The sequence below is a fragment of the Mustela nivalis genome (genome assembly GCF_964662115.1).
Source record: "Mustela nivalis genome assembly, chromosome: 7".
Taxonomy (NCBI): domain Eukaryota; kingdom Metazoa; phylum Chordata; class Mammalia; order Carnivora; family Mustelidae; genus Mustela; species Mustela nivalis.
In genome coordinates this window covers 37,168,631-37,192,635 of record NC_139026.1, presented here as the reverse complement: position 1 = coordinate 37,192,635, position 24,005 = coordinate 37,168,631, and the positions used below count along the sequence as shown (strand labels likewise).

General features: G+C 37.5%; 1 long non-coding RNA gene across 2 annotated transcripts in view; it reads left to right on the top strand.

Annotated features, from left to right (window-relative positions):
- LOC309870485 overlaps positions 1 to 19,821 on the top strand; it is a 44,338-nt gene extending 24,517 nt beyond the window's left edge. Inside the window, exons 2-4 of one of the 2 annotated variants that reach the window (XR_014314610.1) lie at positions 964 to 1,075; positions 17,841 to 18,038; positions 19,311 to 19,821. This is a non-coding gene — a long non-coding RNA (uncharacterized lncRNA). Of the gene's footprint in view, positions 1 to 963; positions 1,076 to 17,809; positions 18,039 to 19,310 lie in introns of both variants that reach the window. The other variant, XR_014314611.1, reaches the window with a different exon arrangement.
- The last annotated feature ends 4,184 nt before the right edge of the window (positions 19,822 to 24,005 follow it).

The following is a 24,005-nucleotide window of genomic DNA, read 5'->3' as shown; positions in this document are numbered from 1 at the left end:
AAGCAAAAAAGCAGCCATAGATAAAAATGTAAACAAATGGATATGGTTGTTTTCCAATAAAGCTTTATTTAAAAAAATAGGTGGTAGGCTGAATTTGGTCTGCAAGTCATAGCTGTCTGAGCCCTGATAGAAGCCAGATGTGTGGCATGTGCATGTGTATGTGTATGTGTGTGTGAAAGAGACTGACAGAGAGAAGGATGGAATGAGAGAGAGAGAGAGAGAGAGATGAATTAAAGGAAATAATCCTTAGAATAAAGGAGTGGGGGAGGGGTGTCCAGGTGTCTCAGTCCAATAAGCATCTGCCTTCAGCTCAGGTCATGATCCCAGAATCCTAGGATCTAGTTCTGCATAGAGCTTTCTGCTCAGCAGGGAGCCCGCTTACCCCTCTGCCTGCTGCTCCCCTTGCTTGTGCACTTGCGCACTCCTTCTCTCTCTCTCCCTCTGCCTCCCCCACCAACTGCTCATTCTCTCTCTCAAATAAATAAATATAATCTTTAAAAGAAAGAATAAAGGAGCCAGGATTGAGCTCAGGTGGTCTCGTTATACAGCCAGTGTTAATTGTATTTCACCCTAATGTCTTCTAGTCAATAACTCTTCAAATTACATTCCAGCAGTTCTTTGTATTTTCTTTTTTCAGCTTTCAGAAAGTAGTAGACAGTTTCATGGATAGAATTCTCAGACACAGTCACAAGTGCTATAACTGTAAAAATGCTGGGTCTTCGTGTCTTGCCTGGATATCAGTCTTATTTATGTTGGGTCGCATGTTTATGGTTATAAACTCCAGATTATTAGTCAAGACATCAACCTAGCCAAGGAAACAGTTTGCTGAAATATGCTGTTGGCAAGAGACTTTCAAAGTAAAGACATTTTTCCAGCTCACACAGTTAGTGCGTAATAGGGGGCCTTTGTTTGCCGGCAAAAACAAGCAGGTGGAAGTGACAACTGAATGACGGTCTTTTACAGACTCTAACATGAGAAGACAATGAGGAAAGGCAGATATGACAATGTTGCGATAGAATTAAGTCCTCGAAGAAAGAGAAGAATGAGAACCAACGAAAAATGAAGAGACCTTAAGGTGAGCCAGACTGATCTCTTAGAACACTTTAAGTGCATTGCTGAACCAGATAATTTCACCCCACATCTGTTTATCTATCTTTTCTAAATAATATTTACATATTATTCCTTAGCGTTAAGCCCTCACAGTCCCACATTTTTCTATAAATTTATAATTCTGGATGCTAAATCCATTGGTCCAAGCTCCTCTCACCAAGGCAGTCTGGCTACTGGAAATAAACTTGTTTCAGCCGTGAAACAAGGTTACCTATGTGGTATCTATTTTCTCCTTCAAACTGTTGTAAGTCACAGGTAATCGATAGAGAGCTGGAGAAAGATAATGTATTAAAGGTAAGTCATACAATATTTCTTGACACGTTTGCTTTATGTGGGACATAAGAACTCTCTTATTATTGATTACACATTTTTCTAATTGTTCAAAATCTGTTCTCCAAAATACCAATGATCATTCTTAGACTGGTGTCAAATGAAATAAATCTTTCCACCCATTAAACCATTGATCGATGATAGATATAAACCCATAGTGGAGTATTTAAATGAGACACCGGTTCATATAACTATTGATCATTCATTATATATTTGCTTCTGGGTCAAGGATGAAGTCTGTGGGGAAAAGGACTAGAGCAGTGCATTGGAAAAGTCAGGGAGGAATGTTATATTGTTAAATTTAGTGGTTCCTAGATAATGTTTCAGAGGAACATTTACTAATACTATAACTGACATTAATAATAGAAATAATATAATCAAATAATAAGAACTATGTCTATCTGTCAGGAAAACAGAAACCACTAGATACCTGAAGTGCAAAAGGACTTAATGCACAGTATTAGTTATGAAGTTTTTGCCTTGAACCACTGCTGGTACCACTCTACTGGCTTCGTTCAGGAAAACACTGCCCCTCCCCTTTTTCTCCATGCTTAACATGAGTAGCTGACCCAGTCATGGAACAGACCCACCATTTAAGTTCCTACAACACAGCTGAAGATGAGGCTATCACTTGGCTGGATTTTACTGAAGGCTGGAGATACAGAAATGTTAGCAAAACACAGAATAAGTTACAATTACAATAAAATACAATTACAATGACAATAAAATAAGGCGTGCACCACACTGGAGTGCACCAGTATGGGCCCATCTTGAAGAGTCCCAGTGCACAGGGCACCTCCGAGCTTTGTTTCCTACCTGCCTCTAAAGGGCCAAGGCCAAGTTACAATTACCACAGAGCATGTTTTGGAGTCTAAATGTATTCATCAGGGTCCTGGTCCACCGCCCAACCTCCAGTTAAAGAGTCCCTCTCTCACCCCAATTTAAGGCTGAATTTCCCAGATTTTATTTCCTTTCCCTTATCAAGAAAAAGTATTCAAAATGGGGGATGCAAAGGATGACTTTTTGTCTTGTCCGTGATTTACTAGAACACTAATGGGTCTACTCGAAGCTTATTTGATTGTCTAAGAAGATTCAGTTTTGTTTGATTTACTATTTACTATTGATAAAGTTCCAGACTCTGTGCAGTTAGATGTAACCTTTAGAAGACTGTTAAATTGCAAATGATTTTTGCTCAGTTAAGATACAAATGATTTCTGCCTGATAGAAAAGATAACCCCAAAGGTTATGTTTTATGGCCCTGGAGGATATTAAACAGTTTTGTATTTAATTTAGCAATGCCATTTCAGCATTTTTTTCTTTCTGTGTCTACGCACACTTTGATCCTTCCTGTACTCCATTGAATGAGTTTAACCCTTGGCTTAGTCTCTCGTGAATGTTTTTGATATGAGCTTACTTTAATGTTTTTTATGAGTTATATTTTTAACTTGTAGAAAATTATACTTTGATACTCTGGCTTCTTCACAAGATTAGTACAAATAGAAATGTCCACTTGCTTCAGAGCAAGACTCACCATCAGAATTACACCTAACATTTGTGAGGCCACGAAGACATGATAAATGTAAGTCCATACACAATAAGATTAAATATTTTAAAAAGTTACAAAAAGTCATAAAAGTTACAGGCTATTAAATGAAACCCTGTCCTTCTCTTTACCTTGACAAGCATCCCTTCATGATGAACCCATTGAAAAATATGCACTAAGCTTTGATAATTTCTATTACAGAAAGTCAGCAATATATCAAAAATGAACAAACTTAAATATGACACATGCGTGGTTATTCTATTGAAAGGAGCAAAGTATTTGGATGAATAATAAGGCAAAATAAATAATAAATTATTAAATATTTATTTCATATCACAAGTTTCTAGCTTCCATGTCAGTAGAATTACTCATTTTATTGTTATAATCAAGGTTTTTAAATTATTTGTACCCTACTGGTAGTAATGCCAAATTAGACCTTTGTCAAATCATCACAGTGCTTCAATAGGATTTATTTGCTTTAATAACTTCAATTTGGAAAAAATCAGAATTGTTTATAAATTGATAATATACTAGTTGGAATTATAGAGTGTTTGAAGATTGTATTGGGGGTAATATTTGAAAAATTTACACTTAGTAGAAGCTATTAAAATACTTAATTTAATTATATAATTTTGTATTACCCATATCAAATTTTTACCATTTCATAAGGCAACATCTAGAACAATACATGTTTCTTTGACTTCTTTTAATGCTAAGATAAAGAAAATTTAAAGTCACAGTATATGCCTCAGTTTGCTCAACCCTATCCCATCAAGACCATACTTTGAATTTATAATAGCTAGACAATAGTATCTGTAGACATTAGTTTCAGTATTATTTGTATATGGATCTTCTCCTTTATAGTTACACAAATATTTTCAATTCCTTAATTTCTTCATACCTTATTTGCATAAAAAACTGCATGTGTAGTTTTTTTTTTTAATTAAATGCCTATTCCCTCTAAATTTTGAAATAGTGTGTTTTAGACTGTCTAAAATCGAAGCATCCAACCTTTGATTTGTTTACATATTTAGGTGCTTTCTAACATTCAGTGTCAAGCAAGAGTTCATACCACACCATTGTAAGTAGCACAAGATTAAAACTGTTTTCATTTCAGGTCAAAGACCATAATTCATTCTTTTGTTGTTGGTATTTAAAAGATTGTTTAATATTTTAATACCTTTTCTACTTACTGACCTTAATCCCAGTGGAGCTTTTGGATAGAAGATGAATATTTTCTGCAATTTATTTTGTGCAGCACAACAATTTTGAACATTACCTGTAAAAAAAGGACAGATTCTTAAAATAATGATAAACATTGAAATCTCAAATGACCATCACAATCTAAAGATTTGATACCATTTCAAGGGTCCAACTCCACATTTGTCCATAATCCATGAGATTCTCAGACCTATTACAGAATTGGTCAAAGAAGATAGAAGAGTCCTTTGCTTAAGACAAATTCTTCATAATTTGGCTTTCTGAGGGAATGTGTGAACTAACTCATTTCATTTAACAAGATAATAAATGTAATATCTTGGTGTAATATTTGGATAACATATGAAATACAGAAGTTTTATGAATCTCTCCCCAAACAGAGCAAGATTCAAGCATGCCCTTTTCTCAGCACTTTTAGAGTTCAGGGTCTGGTTTCACCCATCATGTCTAATTTCACCCATCATGTCTCGTTTTCCTGCACTTCCTTAGTGTGGCTTATTTTAACACCATGTAATAGACATTTTCACAGGGAGTCCGAGAGTGGTTATAGGGTGGGATTTGGCATTTATTTCACCAAATATTTCAAAACATTTTTACACTGTTGGCCTAGTTGAAGTCACATTTGTTTGTTCGTTTGTTTTTGTTCGCTTATTTGTTTTCAGTAGTTTCCAGTGGGCTCACACATTAGCACAAAAAGCAATTCTGGGTGTTTGGCCCTAATTCTTGAATTTAGTACTGTTTCCTGAGCTTGCCTTTGACATTATTAACTTGAATCATGTATTTTATGAGTCTTTTAATTCATTTAAATAAAGTAAAATAAAACATTTAACTACTTTTTGAAATTTCAATGAAATCTTACTAAGAGATTTTCAAAGAAATCTTACTGTTTGCATACCTAAGAGAAGGAATATGAGAACTTGGTTAGCTTGTCTTTTCTTCCACCTTCTGCCATTCTTCACCACTTAAATCATCCCTATCTTTGGAACTACTATGTCTGCCTCAAACTTCAGCAGCAGCACAGCATGGAAATCTACTACCAACACCTACTAACAACAGTTGCCTTTGTTTCCAAGACACCAACACACAGGGCAAGAGATGTGGAGCCTTTCCCGATGAGGGTTTGTGATATGTGGATCCCTGGAAGGGGCTGGACGCATCATTTACTTCTTGGTTAAAGATCAGATACGCCTTACCTCAAGTGACGGAGACTCACTCACCTCTTTTTAGTTTATGAGTAACTTCCCAAAGAACAATACATACTCTTTATAAAGGCAACTACTTTGCCTTTGCAGGGCATCCTGTTTTAAGCATACTCAAGACAAAACAAAACAAAACAGAGAGAGAGAGAGAGGTGGGTTTTGGCCAAAGGAAAGAACAAGAAACAGAGCTCTGATTTAAAAGATCCAAATAATTGCCCCAGTTTCCTTTTGGAACAAAAAACAGGAGGCAGAGAACTTGCTTTGTTTATGTGTAACTGAAGAGCCTAGGAATGTCTTTTTTCCCCAACAAAGCATCTGTGCTTTAAAGGACTATTTGAATTCTACCCTTTTCTCCCAAGTTTCTTTCCAGGTCTCAATTTTATCTGACTTCAAAATACAAGAATAGTATTTTTTCCAAGTTGAGATCTAAAATTGTTAATGAGTCATTTTTTTTTTTTTCAAGACATCCATTCATCCATATAAACGTGTTGTATACTGAATCTATTTCATTTCAGCCACTATTCTAGCTGCTGGGAATAAAAATGCACAATCGATGCTTTTGGTCTTTTAAAGGATACATGACTTTGCCTGGCTTATTTATATATCCAAGTGAAAATATTTCTGTAGGCAAGGTGCCTTGGGAGCACAGAAGGGATCTATTAGACAAGCAGGCATAGCATCCATTCCCCATGCTATTTCTCCAGAGTAATGAGAATTAAATTCAATTCCCTATATTAATCTGCATTCATCTTTTGATTATTGATGACCTTGAACCCATGAATAACCACAATTCAGCTGAGGGATTGGAGAACCCAGCTGAGACCCCTCTCCAATAAAATATTGAAGCCAAGAAAAAAGAAATCCAGCACATTTACAGCCACATTTTGACAAATACCCACAACTGTCCCCATTGTACACAACTGTTTTTTCTGCCAGAGGCATCAATGGATTATCTGTTGTTTCTGATAACTTGTATTGTTATTCATCTCTTTTTATGGGTAAAACTGTGGATTGAAAATAGCGCAATTAAGCTGGAAGATAACACAATGTCTTTTAGGAATTAATGTGAAGAATACAACTTGTTAACTCTGCATAGCCATTGGATTTACTGTTTATATTTCTAACACATGTAAAAAGGTCTGGGTGTATTTCTGAGTTTACGTTCAACAGCCCAGAAAAAAATGCTGTGAATGCTGGTCCTTGAGGACTTACTGGAGTGATCAAAAATAATGAACTCGAGAGGAAAAAAATCAATAACATTTATTTTGAATCATCTGAATCAGAGGATGTAGTAAATCATGGATTCCTTTTTTTGACAATATATTGAATGTATCTATGAAATTTTATTTATATGAAAGGATAAAAATCTTATTATATATTCATTCTATAGCTCCTCAACAGCAATTAATACTAACCACATTTATATATGTAAAGGCTTGTCGACCACTTCTTCTACACTGTTAATATTTCCCAGTGACCCAAGTCTCTCTATACCTCATCAAGTAGCCCAAAACATGTTCGCATATATTATGCCATTTATGCTCATAATAGCCCCTATGAGATACAGGGGATTATTATTATCACTTCCTTGGAAATAGGGAAGTGAGGCAACAATAAATTAAATGAATAGAGGCAAGCATAAACTGATTTACAGCTTCAAAGTCCTGCAAAATAAAATCATGCTTAGTTTACAATTTATTTTCAGAAATAATGGTTTCCCAGGTGTTTTTAAAGACCATATTTATCGCCTTAGACTTTATCTGATAATTATAAAATGTAGTGGTTTTTCAATTACCCTGGAAGCTCATATTTTACTTCTGGAGGTATACCCCACATAAGAAAATAATGCCCGAATGATGTGTATCTAAATAGTACTATGATTTTGATCAATAACTAACATATGAAGAAAATTCAACAATTTCCACTTAGGCATGAATAGCTGAGTAATTAACTTATGGATAAATGTCAAAAAGGCAATTCACATTTCCTGTTGTGGCTCTACTATTCTGAACAGACCTCGCATAATCATTCCCTTTCAAATTTGTCATATTGAGAGATTTCATGAAGATGTGAACAGCTAATATATAATTCAGATCACTGGTATAACCTTGGTTCCAATAAAATCCAGGCAGGAAAAGTCCAATATGCTTTAGTTACACAAAGAAACAACAAAAACTCGGACAATAAATAAGATGATCTCTAAACCTTGCCTTAATAGACAGTCTGCTCTTGTGAGGCAACCTTTGGGGAATGGTTTAATTTATGTCCTAGCCTAAGGGGGTATGCCACAAAGGCTCTCAACCTGTGTTCCACGATTTGACTCTTCCCTTCATCTTTTCCCAGTATTGACATTATTTTTTCTTTGCTGATCTGACTGTATAAAAAGTTTAAAATGTCAGAAGCAAGATGACAGAATCCTTTGTTTACTTTCTTTCTTCTGCCTTTTTTTTTTTTTTAGTGAAAATGGTTACGTACCTATATTTTGAATATGATTACATTATAGGATTATCCATTTCTAAAATATAGTTTCTAGAAGGAAATTCTGTCAGTAGGCACCTATAGCCCCTTATGAGCTTGCATTCTTTTGTGGGGATGTGCACGCCTCTCTTCTGTACTGATAAACCTTAGCTACATCCACGGAACCTCCGTGTCTATATCCTTGTGAGAGCTGCAGAAGACTTGAACGTAACTGAGCAGTACTTATCGAAGGCAGAGGTTGATGCCCTGGTGAAGTAGTTTACCTGGAAATGGAAGGGCACCTGGAATGAGGAAATAAATACATAACATCTGGCACATTGCCAGAGTAGCACATCGAAAGCGTTAAGTAAACCGTGGTGACCTTGTTCTTCCTTCCTTTAGATTGTGGACATCAGCTAAGTCATTGTCCCATGTATGGAATATCATCCTCTACAGTGAGCCTGTGTAAAAAGCTCAGAGAGGAAATTTTTAGCTCTCTGCACATCGAGGCTTAATAACCACCCTCCTAGATGTCAATGACTCAGAGTCACCGGATGCATCAGGTTGGGTTGACTACTTCATTTACACACTGTTAGTTTTTCTAAATGACTAGCTCATTTGCTGTCCATACAGAGCAAAAGAGCTTTGGTACTCCCAGGCACTTGAACTTCTTCTCATGGGCTCTTTTAAAAAATCTGGTTGTGAAAAGAATAATTCTCCTTTTCATATCTGTCAATAAAAACAACTGTGATAAAAATGAGAGTGTTCAGTGAACATAATACTGAAGATATTTTCAAATCTGAATCACACCGGCTTTACGTGTCTCCATCCCTGGAGCACGGCTCGGAGCCAAACGCAGAGAGGCAGACACCAGCGTGAATCACCACATTCATAAATCAGTCTTGTGATGGAAAACTGTTTTGACTGGATTTGGACCAGGCCTGAACATTGGAAGGGGGAACAGTGTGAGCGACAACACAGAGGAAGCCGATCGGGTTCTCTGGGACCAAACTGGTTATAGTTCTTCCCAAACTTCACTAATGTTTTTGAGGGCAGCTGTCTTTGGCTACTTATTTTTAATTTTGCACAGCACCTGGTGCAGTGTGAGCTCACCCAGGAAAGCACACTAACAGGTGGTAAGTCACACTAATAAGGTAAGGAGCCTCCCTTGACCACCTAATAGAAAGTGATCCATTCCCTAGGCGCTGCCTAGCCCATCGCCCTGTTTACTTTGATATGTAGCTGTTATCGCCATCTGATGCCTTCTAGTTCATTGGGTTTCCTGTTATTCTCTGGTGTCCCCACAAAGGCAGGGCCCCCAGCACCCAGTAAGCTGTCTGAGCTCTTCTTGTCATAAAGTAATTATTTGTTATGTGAATAGATACTTGAAGAATGGTAAGGGGTTTTTTGGTTTCTGGTTTTCAAGATTGTATTTACTTATTTATTTGGCAGAGAGAGACACAGCAAGAGAGGGAACACAAGCAGGGGGGAGTGGGGAGAGGGAGAAGCAGACTTCTGGCTGAGCAGGGAGCCTGATGCGGGGCTCAGTGCGGGACTCCATGCGGGGCTCGATCCCAGGACCCTGGGATCATGACCTGAGCCACCCAGGTGTCCTAAGAATGGTTAAGGTTTTTAAGGGTTTCCTCTTCGGGAAAGTAATGATTGTTTTCAGGCTTCCTTCCTTCCCTTCATTTCTCTTCTTTCCTTCATTCTGTGTGTGTGTGTGTCCCTCTTCTTCTTTTCTTTTTCTTTCTTTTTTAATCTTTACCCAGTGTTTGATACAGGACAAGAATATTGCTAAGAATTTGTGGTTATAAAGATAAAAAGCTGGGACAGTAACAATGCCTGAGTATGTTCCTCAGATCATAGATCTCGGGTTCTTTTCTATTTGAGGATGACAATGACAAGACACATTCACATATACTTATTTTAGTTTAAGAACATGAGGATACTTTATTGTTAGCTTTCACTGAGGGTGCCCTGTACGAGCTCTCCAAACAGAAGGAATAGGAATTGTGTATCTGAAAAGGCTGTGAGTCACCATTGTATTGTCTGTCGTCTTTTTGCTAGTGAGGACATCAGCATGCCTGGGCAGCCGGCAGAGCAGACCAAGAGTTTGTGTGGCTCCATCAAGCTGTCCTTAAAAGGAGGCCTAGCACCCCCACTTTTTAAGTGACCAAACAATTGAAACTATGGTTGTTCTGTCATCACCAGAGTTGCTCAGCTGGCTCTCGTCAGTTCTTCCCAGTCAATAATACTGTTCAAATACAAATCAACAGGTACCTCATCATTACAAATCATTTTCATTCTAGGACCTAAAACCTTTTCCAATTGGGATTGGTGACCAACCAGAGAGTCTCAGCAACAGGTAAATGTTATCCAATAAGCCAGGCCTGAAATATTCCCAGCATCTTTGGTGGTCATAGGCACAAACCCTACATAAAAGAATTTATAATAGTAAAGATAGAACAGCAAAAATGAGAAGCTATAAAAAAAGCTTATTTTCTATAGAAGCTTATTTTCTATATTTGGGTAGTGCTTAGTAGTCAAAGCTTTCTCTGGAGTTTCTTCCAAAGACAGTCTTCCTTAATCTTCACAACACACCTATGACAGAAGCATACTTTATTTACTAACACAAATGTGCAAGGAGCAATGCCAGTAGTGGTGACATTCTGTCCAAGTCTTCCTGAAGAAATCAAATCAATGGACCCTTCACAGAGAAGGTGAGGTTTGGAGAGAAGACCTGAAGAATGATTAGGAGTTTGCGAGTCATATAAGCATCCCAGTCAGATGGAAAAACACGGTGTTGGGAAAGATACAGTTTGGAGGAAGTGGAGGCAACTAAGGCTTAATCGGTTTAAGGAATAAAAGCACAAAGTGCCTTTTGAACTATGCTAAAAAGTAGAGACTTCATAGTGTAAGTGATGGGGAACCACTGAAAAATTATGAGCAAGATGTGACTATATTATTTGCTTAATGAAAAAAACAAAACAGGGGTGCCTGGTTGGCTCAGTGGGTTAAGTGCCCAAGTCTTGGTGTTGGTTCAGGGTATGATCTTAGGGTCATGAGATTGAGGTCTGGGTCGAACTCTGCAATTAACATGGAGTCTGCTTGACACTCACTCTCCCTCCCCTTCTATCCCTCCCCCAACTCATGTCTGTGCGTGCCCTCTCTCTCTCAAATAAAGAAATAAATAAAATATTTAAAAGTAAAGAAAATAAAACAAAACACCCTGTGGTAATGGAAGACAGGTTGGAGTAATACAGAAGAAGACTACAGACTTCTTTTTTATATGCATAGATACAGATAGAGAATCAGCTGCTGTAACAAATATGGGCTTCAAGGACACAGAGTCCTGGGTTCGACAGCTAACTGTAATACTTAGTAACTTTTTGACTGTGGAAATATTGTTTAACCTTTTATAAATTCTGTTTTTCCATAAGTGAAATATAAATGATAACAGTACTTACTTCATCATTGTTTAATGGTTTAATATGATAGTGACTATATACTCCTTAGCATAATGCCTTGAACATAGTATGCACTAAAAAATAACCTTAGTATTATATAAAATGTATCATTTAGTATCTGCACATAGTTGTTTCTCAGAAAATGGTAGTCTTTACAGGTATATTTATAAATAACAACTTTATCAGTGTATTTTTCTACATACCTTGGTTGTAGTACCAGAATGTATTATAAAAGAAGAAATTAGATGACTGGCTGAAAAACAAAGTGAGTGGAAAAATAACACTCCAAGGACTCTTTTTCAAAGGTGAAAGCCAAAAACGAATACTCTCTCTCCATGCATCCCCATAATGTCTCATAAGTAACCAGAGCCCTTCCATAACAAATCAGAGAAGGTCCCACATGTTGTCCACGAAGAGACATCTGATGAAAGCAGGAAGAAAACTCTATAAGCTGAGATATTTCAAAAATTAGGCGGTGGAGCTGATTATGCTACAGGCACTATGGTGGTGACCTCAGCATAAAGCACCAGTAGAAAACTTTCCCTCTTTTGTAGACAATCTGGATGGAGCTACAGTAATGCTGAAACAAGGGATATGGCAGCATGAGAATGGTTCTTATAATAGTTAATGTTTAACATAAACTCTCTTAGAGGTGTCTGGGTGGCACAGTCAGTTAAGCATCTCACTCTTGACTTAGGCTCAGGTCATGATCTCAGGGTCCTGAGATGAAGTCCCAAGTTGGGCTCCTCAGTCAGTGGGGAGTCTGCTTGAAGATGCTCTCCTTCTGCCCCTTCCTTTTCCCCCTACTCTCAAAACCTCTCTTTCTCTTTCTAAAATAATTAAATAAATCTTAAAAAACAAAATAAAAATCTCTTAAATCTCTTAAAAATCTCTTAAATTTGATTCCATAGGACTTAAAAATAGGTGTGTGGTAATGGTGCCAACATAAATGTATCAGATTTCTTTTCTTTTTTTAAGGATTTTATTTATTTATTTGACAGACAAAGAGCACAAGTAGGCAGAGAGGCAGGCGGGGGGTGGGTGGACAGGCTCCCCACTGAGCAGAGAGCCCAATGTGGGGCTCGATCCCAGGACCCTGGGATCATGACCTGAGCCGAAGGCAGAGGCTTTAACCCACTGAGCCACCCAGGCACCTCTGAATCAGATTTCAATAAGAAAAAAAAATGACTCTAAGTAATCCAAGAAGGAAGAGATTTAATACAAGGAAGTCATAACTTGGAAAACCACTGGGTATGTTGGAAGAATAAAGATCAGGAAAAGGCTCTAACTCTCAGGTTTGCTGCTAGCTTTCTGAGACTCAAACAACTTCAGGATATGTAGGGATTCACCACGTATGTTCATAGCTGTCTCCAGCCTCAAAGCAGATAACTTGCAGGAGAATCCTCAGACGCCATTGTAAAATTTCACATCTGCTAAAGCTCACATGCATCCCACTGTCGATCCAGGAGCAATGGTTTGTATTTCTCACAGAAGGGCTTTTCATCGGTAATTCTTGGCCACAATTCAATTGGCCTAGCCAGAGAATAAAATGATTCAGGAATGTTGCAAAATTGCCAACAACCAGAGATAATAATGAACAATAACTCGTATACTGATCCAGCTTAGTGTGACAAAGACATTAATAAAATTTTTAACCTCCATGTGTGTATGTGTGTGTGTGTTTTATTTTGTTAAATCAGGATGGAATTTATTGGTACAGGTATGTGTTATCATATGACACAGCAATTCCACTCCTGGAAACATATCCAGGGCAAATGAAAACATATGTCAGCACAAAAACTTGTCTATGACTGTTTACGGCAGCATTATTCATAATAGCCACGCTGTGGTAACAATCTACATTATCAGTCAACTGATGAATGGATAAACAAATGTGGTATATCCATACAGTCCTATCTGTCCACAAAGAGAATAAAGTATTGATACATGTTACATGAATCTTGAATATACCATTGTGAGTGAAACTAGATGAAACAGACTACATATATTATACGATTCCATGCATGCATAATGTCCAGAACGAGAAAATCCATAGAGACAGAAAGTAGATGGTGAGTCCTAAGGACTGAGATAAAAGAAGAATAAGTAATGATTGAAACAGGGTTCCTTAGGGAGTGATGAAATGTTCTAAAATGAGATAATGGCGAACGTATTAAAAACTACTGAATTGGGGGCGCCTGGGTGGCTCAGAGGGTTAAGCCTCTGCCTTTGGCTCAGGTCATGATCTCAGGGTCCTGGGATCGAGTCCCACATCGGGCTCTCTGCTCAGCGGGGAGCCTGCTTCCTCCTCTCTCTCTCTCTGCCTGCCTTTCTACCTGCTTGTGATCTCTGTCAAATAAATAAATAAAATCTTTAAAAAAAAAAAACTACTGAATTGTATACTATAGATGGTTAAATTTTATGGCATGTGAATTATATCTCAATAAAACTAATTTATAAAATAGCAGAAGTGAAACCTGAAAAAACAACAACAACAACAAAAAATTCCACCTAACAATAAAATGCATGCCACTTATCTCTTATGTGGACATAAGAAGTATTATGTTTAAAAATACAAACCATAAAACAATGAAATGAGATTTTTTAAATTCACAGAAGGGATTTAGAGTACTTTATGAGTTAGATCGTAAATGATGAGATGGCAAAAGCCTTTATGCTTTGTACTATCGTCAACATGGTGCTAACCCCACTCTATGCCAGATGCTTACTACATACTTTTAATAGTGCTTCTCTCAGTTCCCCTCCAGTGCTGCAATATTAAGAATGTGCAATTTTGGGCACCAGAGTGGCTCAGTCAGTTAAGTGTCTAATACTTTAGACTCAGTAAAATTAAATCATCTAAAATAGGTGCTGATTTTAAAAAATCTGTTAGATGTACATTCCCATAAAATAAAAATAATAAAATGTGAAATTTACAATGCTAAAAAAATTAAATAAGGAAAAATTGGGAGAAACTTGGGAGAAAATATAAGTTTTTGTATATACTGTGCTTCAGTTGAAGCAAAGAAAATGGTTTCTAAAACCAGTAATATTGTTCTTATCTATAACAGCAGCATGAAGATGACTAATTTTCCTAGGAGAGAATGATATTAAATTATTCAAGAGAAGTACTTAAAATTTTTTGACAACAATGGCAACCATGAAAATGAAAATAATTAATCAGCATGTGTGAGTTTTAAATATCTACACAAAGATAAACATTAGGCACATTTAAATTTCAATAAAATCTATGATATTCCTGGCATTGGCACTGTAGCAAAATGTTATTTTTCTTATATACAACTCTTAAATGCTTTTCAGCACTGGGGATGTTTTCCCTTTCATGGTTGTTAATTGAAAAAGAAAAGTAATTACAGTAAATAAAATAACTCATGAATGGATTATCATAGCATTCTATATAATCATTGCTTTTTTTCCTTTGCCTTATCTGTACTCAGTCCTCATCTTCATTATCTCTCTAAAATCCATTTTTAAGTTCTTATTTCTATCTTATGATCCTATATTGCTTCCTTTCACTGTTTTACATGATTGCCTGTTCTTTTTACATAATACTCCTACTCTTAGATATCAATTTTATTCATCTGCTTTGTTTTATAAATCTGCTTATTAGATATGAAAATATTTTCATTTTCTCTCAATTTTCAGTATTTCTAAAGCACTAATTCACACAAATGGAAAGCCTATAGCCAGTCTTTAAAATTAAACCCATTAAAAAGATTACTAGTAGCAGTTTTGTGTTGTTTTTTTTTTCTCTCACCAGGACTATTAAAATTTTCTAGCTATCCAGAGGAATCTTTTTTTTTATTTTTAAGATTTTATTTATTTAATTGACAGAGAAATAGAGAGTGCAAGTAGGCAGAGAAGCAGGCAGAGGGGGAGAGAGAGAAGCAGGCTCTCTGCTGAACAGGGAGCCCAATGTGGGGCTCGATTCCAGGGCCCTGAGATCATGACCTGAGCCAAAGGCAGAGGCTTTAACCACTGAGCCATACAGGCTCACCCAGGTGACCTTATCCACAGGAATCTTAATCATCCTTACAACCCATAGGTTTTCAGAATTTACTACACTGATGACATCCTCTTTGGAGCTGGTTAACGAGAATCAATAAGTATCCTAGATACCTTGTATAACACATAATGTGCCAGAAGTTGGCAAGTGAGCTCCATGAAAATTCGAGGGCCTGCTATCTCAGCGCAATTTCTAAAGTGCCAGTGGCCTCTGTCATCTTAACATATTCCCTCCAAAACAGAAGATAGACTGCTATCTGACTCCCCTATGGTTGAGAACAAAAGCTCTAGATTCGGCATTTAGCAAGAATTACCGCCTCTCCCTCAGCCTATACCTGTGACATCATGGAGAGGTTTTTGTTTTTCCTCTTTTCTTTTCTTTTCCTTCCTTCCTTTCTTTCTTTTTCTTTTTTCTTTCTTTCTTTTTTTTTTTTTTTTGAATAGATAGAGTTCCAAGGGGGGGGGGTGGGGAGGGAAGGGGCAGAGGGAAAGAGAATCCCAAGGAGAGCCCAGCGGGGAGCCCAATGTGGGGCTCAATCCCACAACCTAGGTGCCCCATGGAGAGTTTCTTATAACCAATCTCATAAGAAAGAAAAACTTCTTTCTTGACACAGAAAAAGAGATTTGCAACCTGTCAGAACTAGAGGACTAGAGCAGAACGACTCCACTTAGTTGGGTCCTAGAAGGATGGAAAAGAGAAATCTTCCTGGTAGACGGAATCTTGAGCAGTGCATTTGGTATTTCATTTTGCTGGTCATGGAAATGACCAGATGGATGGATATATGCGATTCATAGATGATTTTAATGGATTGACTAAATAGCAACGAATATGGAAGGAACATGACTGGAATATTGGTGACCAGAAGTCAGAGGAGGAGGTAAATGAAAGATCAGCAGAAGAGGACATTTTAGGTCATTACTTAGTGTAAGGATATTTGTATCCCTTAAATACACTGCCTCGCTAAAGGGTACACACTACCAAAGAAACTCTCATAGACAAGATGATTTTGATATGTGCATGTTAACCTCTGTCTTTCAAAAACCACTCTAGTAGTTGCTCAATAAATTAAGAAACAGAGTATTCAAAGTAGTTTGGATGGAAGTCATGAAAAGTTAAGCCAAATAAGCGGACTTCCTCGAAAGCTACTCCAGCCAGTGAAAACCATTACTGAATACCCAGTTTGTCAAGGGCTGAGATGAAGGCTGAGTCCCCAGTGCAGCACCATTCCCTACCATCAGCCAGTCACCAGGTGCCAAATGGATACATTGAATTTTTATGTCTCATTAAGGGTAGCAATTTGAGCTCTGTGAAATAGACTCTGTGGGTATAGATTCTCTTTCCTAGTCCCATAAACTTTGCTAGCAGCATCAACCTTGGACTTCCTGTCATAGGATCCATTGTTCCGTCAAAGGAAACTTTGTTTCCGACCAAGGAACTGATTTATTGCACTGTAAGTGAGGTATTAAACTAATACCTGGAGGATTCACGGGTTTTACCAGGTACCCGATAACCTAGAAGTATAATGAGAATATAAGGGTCAGGAACTAAGGAAACATGTGGGAGTGGCTCCTTTCATTCCTAACGTCCCAGTTCCTGTACTAATAACTTCAACTTCCTGTCCTATGAGAGGAACGCCTCTACCATAGGACAAATGAAATTTCTATGAAACTGAAAGATGAAATGCCAATGAACCAACAGACAAAGAAAAGGTTCACTAACCAGTTTGGAGCGAATGGTCTTGATTTATTAAAGAAAAATAAGATCTCTGCCACACAGTGGGGTAGCATGCAAAACAGCGGGGTTTTTCTAGGACGTTCTTACCACTTTCATCTATGGGAGGAGACACTAATAAAGGACTGTAGCAATGTGAAGTCAGGTGGGACCACTAAAGTTTAGGGCAACTCACCATGTACAGAATTATAAGCAGTTCAAGTGCTAAATGAGCACAATTGTGACAAGACTGTTACCAAAAAGGAAAGTTATTAAAATCAATATTTGGTTCCTATCTAGATGCAGAAGTCACTGTAGTGCCAGACATGATTCACTACGAATATGCTTGTGTATGTTTACCTATATTATTTTTTTTCTTTCTCCTACTGTATTATATAAAGCATTTTTGTGGTGGGTAACTTTAAAATTTGTGTTTTAATTAAAGTTTACCCAACAATTTCCATGACCAAACTAGAAGGATAAGAAACATCACTCTGCTTTGGATAAAGTAACTGGTGGAATTTGGTATCTTTCCTTTATAAGAAAAGAGTGAGCCCACCTGTATTTGAATAAGAAATAATTTCAATATGTTAGATTTAAGAATTCTGGTTTTGTTGTTGCTTTTAAATTTAAATATAAGTAGAAGTGTCCAAATGGATGCTGAGTGGTCAAAGGAGCGACTTGCATATTATTTTTCCAAGAAAAACCAGCATGCAATTTTTTTTCCTTGCTGTCCTCATATCAGAGTGACTGAGTCTAGGAAATGCATTTCCCAGAATCCTTTGCCAGCAGCCTTCTTCTGGTTTAGAGTCCAGCAAGCAGAGACCACAATGTTTGAAAGAAGCTTCAGCACATACAATTCTTCGCAACTCCTTTGGATCCCTGGAAACTGTTCATCTGGTGAGCTGAGATCATTAGTGAAAATTTCCTGTGACTTCTGGAACTTTCTAATCATGTCATGGCTGGTGATAACAGTGAGTAATATTGAGTAATAGTGAGTACTTTCCACAATCACTGCTCTTCCAGCCCTTCTTATGGATTTTTAAGTCACTAGTTCACTGCACTAAATTTATTTCCTGCTTGAAATCACAGAGTAGTTCCTTTATTTTTCTGACTGAACTCTGACTGATATCCCAAAATTGCTTGAATCGATCCTGAAAATTTGAGATTTGGCAAGACTGCTTCTTTCAGCCTCAACTTTTTCAATGAAAATTTTATCAACTCTTAGCACACTGCGCAAAATCCTTAAACAGGCTTTACAGGATAAGAAATGAGAACGCTATTGATTTTGGAAGAAGAACATGCCAAATCCATGATAGTCTGTAATATAATTATATTGAACTGACATTTCTTGAATGTTCAGCTTGTGCTAGGCTCTCTTCTGAAAACTTGACATATCTTATCTCATTTAATCTTCTCATCAACTCTGTGAGGTAGACACTATTAGTAACCCTATTTTAGAGATGTAAAAACAGAGGCTCAGAGAGGTAACTGGTCTGACAGGGCTTAGCTCCCAATGGTAGAGACTGTATTTGCATTCCAGGCCTTCTGACTCCAGAGATCTTACTCAAACATTTTAATGTGCTGCTTTGTAATGCAATAAATAAAGGTTAATCCAAAGAGGCATAGTCAATAAAAATGGTGAAAATGAATAATGTAGATGAGCATAGGTTTGATATAAATTAAATTACTTTTAGAGGCTGCCTATGTGACATGAATACGCTCCTTTCCCTATCTTTCTGTGGCCCAGAACTTCCACTGATATTCTGGTACTATTTGTTAAAAAATGGTGATGATGATGATGTTAGTAGCAGGCATCTAGTGTGCACATATTGGCCAGGCACTGTACCAGACACTCTACACACGTATCTCATTCAATCCTCACCAGAATCTTATTATCGCCACATTTTACAGACCGGAAAATTGAGGCTTGGGTGAGTAAAGGGTGTCGCACGATGGTGACAGCATAAGTAACAACCTCATCTACTTGCTCTGGAGCCTGGCTCTTAGCCATCATGTTTTGGAAGACGCCACTATGAAGGAAACACATTCATGTTCCTTGGAGAGAGCCTTGATATCTTAAAGGCACTGGAGAAATTCAAATTTAAACTTCTCTCTCTCTCTCTCTTCTTCTCTCTATAAATACCTCTGTGAAAATAAACTCATGCCCAGGACTTAAATTAAACTAAAGTGGCAAAGAAAATGAGAACACTAGCCTAAAAGAAAATCTATTTTCTGCTTTGCAGATAGTGGATTTTTATGGGAATGCTGCTTCTCAAGGAGAATTTTGGATTTACTTCCTGCAGGTGGAAACTTTTATTCTCTAAGTTTAAAAGAAAGTGGAACTAACCAGGAGGAAGAAAGGCTGCATCCACGGAAGGCAGAGCTCTGCAGATCTCTGGATGCTCGAGGCCACCAGAAGACATTTATTTGCCTTTTCATTACTATCTTTCTCAAGTGATGTGAACACCTAATTTGGGGCTGATAAAGGGAAGAAAGCTGGATCCAAGGCCTTTGAGAACTCCAAAAGGAAAGGAGGATTAATAAAGTATGTCATCAGACTGACACCCCATACATTGTCCTGTGTTTCAGTTTGAACTTCATCAAACACATCAACTGGAGAACAGCCCTGGACCCATCAGCCACAGGCCTTAATATGATCCAGATTCTACCTTCATCGTAGCTCTGAAAAATACATTGCTTCTGTCAAGGCAGTTACCTGCCAGGTGCCTCGTTATGTGTGCTCACAGCACCCTATTAAATTTGGGGGCACTAACCACAGTTGCGATGTATTTATAAAATTAATCTTTTTTATAATTGTTTTCCACACTGTCCTGGAGATTATATTATATTGTAGACTAAAGAAGTTGGCTTAGTTGTAATTATTGTTAAATTAACAATCAAAATCTCTAGCCACAAGGTTCAAAAAAAATAATAGGGAGCACTTTTTCGGGAGATAAACAGTGAATGTCGTTTCATATTTTAGAACTTTGTTGGATATATCACTCAGCAGGAAAATAACCTCGGGTTTAGAGCAGGCTTTGCCAATAATTCTAATTCTGTTGACACAGGAATATTTGGGGTAGCAGCTGTCAAATCATTGGGTGAAATGTAAATTTAGTTTGTAGATATTTATTGCATGTAGATTATGTTATGGTTAAAATATTGCAAATTTTAGCCTTGGAAGCAACTCAAAATACAATCAAGTATCCCAATTTTACAAGTGAACATGGTATGTGCTCAAAGTCATAGTTATTCAGTTTCAAAGCTGAACTTAAAAGGTGTATTCTTATCAATATCTGTACCCCTCCCGATAAACAGAGGACATTACTAAGTTCCATAAATCTACATCAGTCAGTGAGTGTCTTCTGTTGTGAGCTATAGAAATGGACTCTGGATAACTTGAGCAGAAATGGAATTTACAGAACAATTTCAGAAATTGTGAAATAAAAGTCCTGTGAATTAGATTCTGCTGAGTCAGCCAAGAGGCAGACTTTGGTCAGAACTCCACCAAATTTCTGACTACAGTAAGCCTCTTCTTACTGACAGACTGCGGTGGTGATGGGTGATACTGGGAACTAACTGGTGAACCAATTCCCTGAAATGTTTGGGCAAGTTACATGGGTGACTAGCCACAAGTCACTTTAGGGAAGCAAACAATTGGACCTGTGTCAGCTGACTGAACTAAGATACTGAAGCAATAAACTCTGGGACATGTGCTCATACTGATACCGTCAGCCCAGTTTCAAATTATATTGCTCCCTTTCGTTGAGCACACTTAGAATCTATTTTCACTCATGTTGCCACACATTTACAGAAGTGAATATCCATATTCTGAAATTCTTTGAGCCTGTAGGACCCATGTTGGTACATGATTCCTAACTGGAACCCTAGAGACCATGAAAAATGGATCGTTGGATATGAAACAAATTGGCTTAATTTTCTTCTTTCTTCTTCTTCTTTTTTTTGTAAAGGCAGGACTTGATCCAGCTTACACAAAAGCAGTTTAATTGACAGTATACAATTTTCCAAAATATAGTTTTGTAAGAAAATGGCAATAGTTAAGTATAGTCTTCACAAACAATATTCTCAGTAAATTCCAATGTGCTTCAGCCCACTGTGCACGAAGACACATGCTCCTCCTGTGCCCTGGGCCAACTAACATTCACTAATAACAAAAAAGACACTCATCAAATAGTAATCCCTCCCTTCCACTCAGTGTTGGGTTTTCACCAAACCTGAGCAGATCAGCTCATGACGGTCATAAAAAATAAGCTATTGCTTTACTCTTAACCCCTGTGGCCTTCCTGAACCTTGTTCCCTTTGATTCTTAGTCCTGCTAGTGGAAGATCTATATATAAAAGCTCATTCAAAACTGTTTCTTGACAGAAAAGGATCACTTACACTCCAAGGAAGTATAGACCAGGATCGCTCCTATTGTGGTCCTCAGGCCCTCCCTAACCTTGCTGCAAATTGTCTTAATTTTTTATTGTAATCCTCTTATTCAGGGGAATTACAGTGTTTTAAGCAAATGGGAAAGGGTTTCTTTATCTGGAAAGAGGAGTGCAGTGGCATTGGAAGATGAGGATATTTCAAACCCCCCAGAATCTCACCCATATAATCAACGCTACTATGGTCCTCACTCCCTCAACCAATGCCAAAATCCAGGAGCCAGAGATATGAGTCTTAGGTAATTTTAAATTTTCTGGAAGTCACCTTCTAAAAAGTAAAAATTAAACCAATGAAATTATCTTTATATTGTATTTAATGCAGTATACCCCAAATATTATCATTTCAACATATAAACAGTATAAAAATTAATAACGAGGTATTTTACAGTCTTTTTTTCTAAGCACTAAGTCTTTAATATCTAGGGATTAGCCATATGGGGTTAGTGGCCACCGCAATGGACAACACAGGCTTTATTCTCTTTTCCTTCTTTCCATATGATTATAAGTAGACATCCCATCTTCTTACCGTCTTGAATTCCTCATGCCTTGTGTGCCTTCATTGCCAGGTTTCTACCTGTCATAATAACAGAGATTTTCATTCCCCACCCTCATTCTTTAGCCCATAACCAATCCAAAAAATCTTACTTCTCAAAGCATCCGTTGTCAACAATCTATTCCCAAATACTAATTTCTTCACCAGACCTTTTGTTGTAAGCAACACCACTAATTCTGGAGAGCTTAAGAAAGAAAATATTTTTCTAAATAAATAATGATTAGTTCAACAGTGCATAGGAAAGCTGGAGAATCAGTCCCAGGAAATAAGCAAACAGTAAAAGTTTGGTTAAGAATCAGGGAATAGGGGCGCCTGGGTGGCTCAGTGGTTAAGCCGCTGCCTTCGGCTCAGGTCATGATCTCAGGGTCCTGGGATCGAGTCCCGCATCGGGCTCTCTGCTCAGCAGGGAGCCTGCTTCCTCCTCTCTCTCTCTCTGTCTGCCTCTCTGCCTACTTGTGATTTCTCTCTGTCAAATAAATAAATAAAATCTAAAAAAAAAAAAAAAAGAATCAGGGAATATAGTCCAGTCTATGTGAAGGATGCCACTCTTGGCTCTTCTACAAGACTTAATACAGCTACACTAACATCTCTAGTGGTACTTGCATCTTTGCAGATTCAAGGTCAAAGCTGAAGAACTTCACTAGTTCAGTATCATGGCACTCTCTGGAGTCAGGGAGATGCAATACCTGGGTATTTGAACTTTTGTATTAGAAGATAGAACTCTGATCACTTGAATCAAGGGAATTCTTCCCAAATGAGAAGAGTAGTAGGATAACGGATGGTAGGATAATGGGCAGCAGGATAAAGAAGGCAACTGTCTACTATAAAAACACCCAGGGAATAAATACAGTGGAGTAAGTGCATTTTCTAGTTTATGGCAATGAATATATGGAGGGCCATAAATATGTTAAATAAAAGCTAAAGACTTACTGTCTTCTTTGAAATGAGAGTTCCATTATTTTTTGTGATCAAATTCATATTGTTAGGTATTTTAAATTTCAAACATAATGTTTCTGGTTTTAACAAGTTAAAAAAAAAAAAAAAAACCCTCGTAATCCTTCTTGAGGTTGCCAGTGTTAACAGTTTGGAAGGATTTGTCCTGGAGTGAAATTTTAGAGACTTCTCTGACCAAATTATTCTGAAGCGATAAAGAAAAGTCTCGATCAACTCTTTATACTTTTAATTTTGATGTTGTTGTCAGTCTTAAAGTCCCTAAGAAAAGGAATCATTTAGCTCTGAGCACAACTTTTTAAAAAAGGCTTAAAAAATCTTTGTTATGGAATCAAAGCGGTAGCATTCAATATTTAAGTAGAAAAGGGAGGCAATCATGGAACTCCATTTACATTAATTTCAATGTCACTGTATTAGGATTCAAAATGTGTTTTTAGGGGCACCTGGGTGGCTCAGTGGGTTAAGTCTCTGCCTTACCCTCGGATCATGATCTCAGGGTTCTGGGATCGAGTTCTGCATCCACTTTCTGCTCAGTGGGGAGCCTGCTCCCCTGCCCCCTGCCTGCCTCTATGCCTACTTGTGATCTCTGTCTCTCAAATAAATAAATAAAACATTTTTAAAAAATGGATTTTTATTGTCATTTATCATGTTACCAGTTTCAAAGTTTGGAAATATGATGTGTACTATGGCCCAATCTTTCCCATGTTTCATTTTTCTCTATGTAATGAAATGTGGAAATGCCAAGACAGTGAACTCTGAGGATCAAGGGACTGTGTAAAACCTCATCACAACCAACCAGTAAAGCCTTTTAATCAAGAATGTATACGGGACACAACACTGCTGAATTGTGGTTCAGGGGCTGGCAGACATAGCAATGAAGAACTAGGAAAATTTTAAAATGAGCAGCAATCTAATTTTGATTGACTCTAAATGGAGAATGACACAAGGAAATTCAGGTGCTGGATGTTGTAGGGTGCAGTCTATTT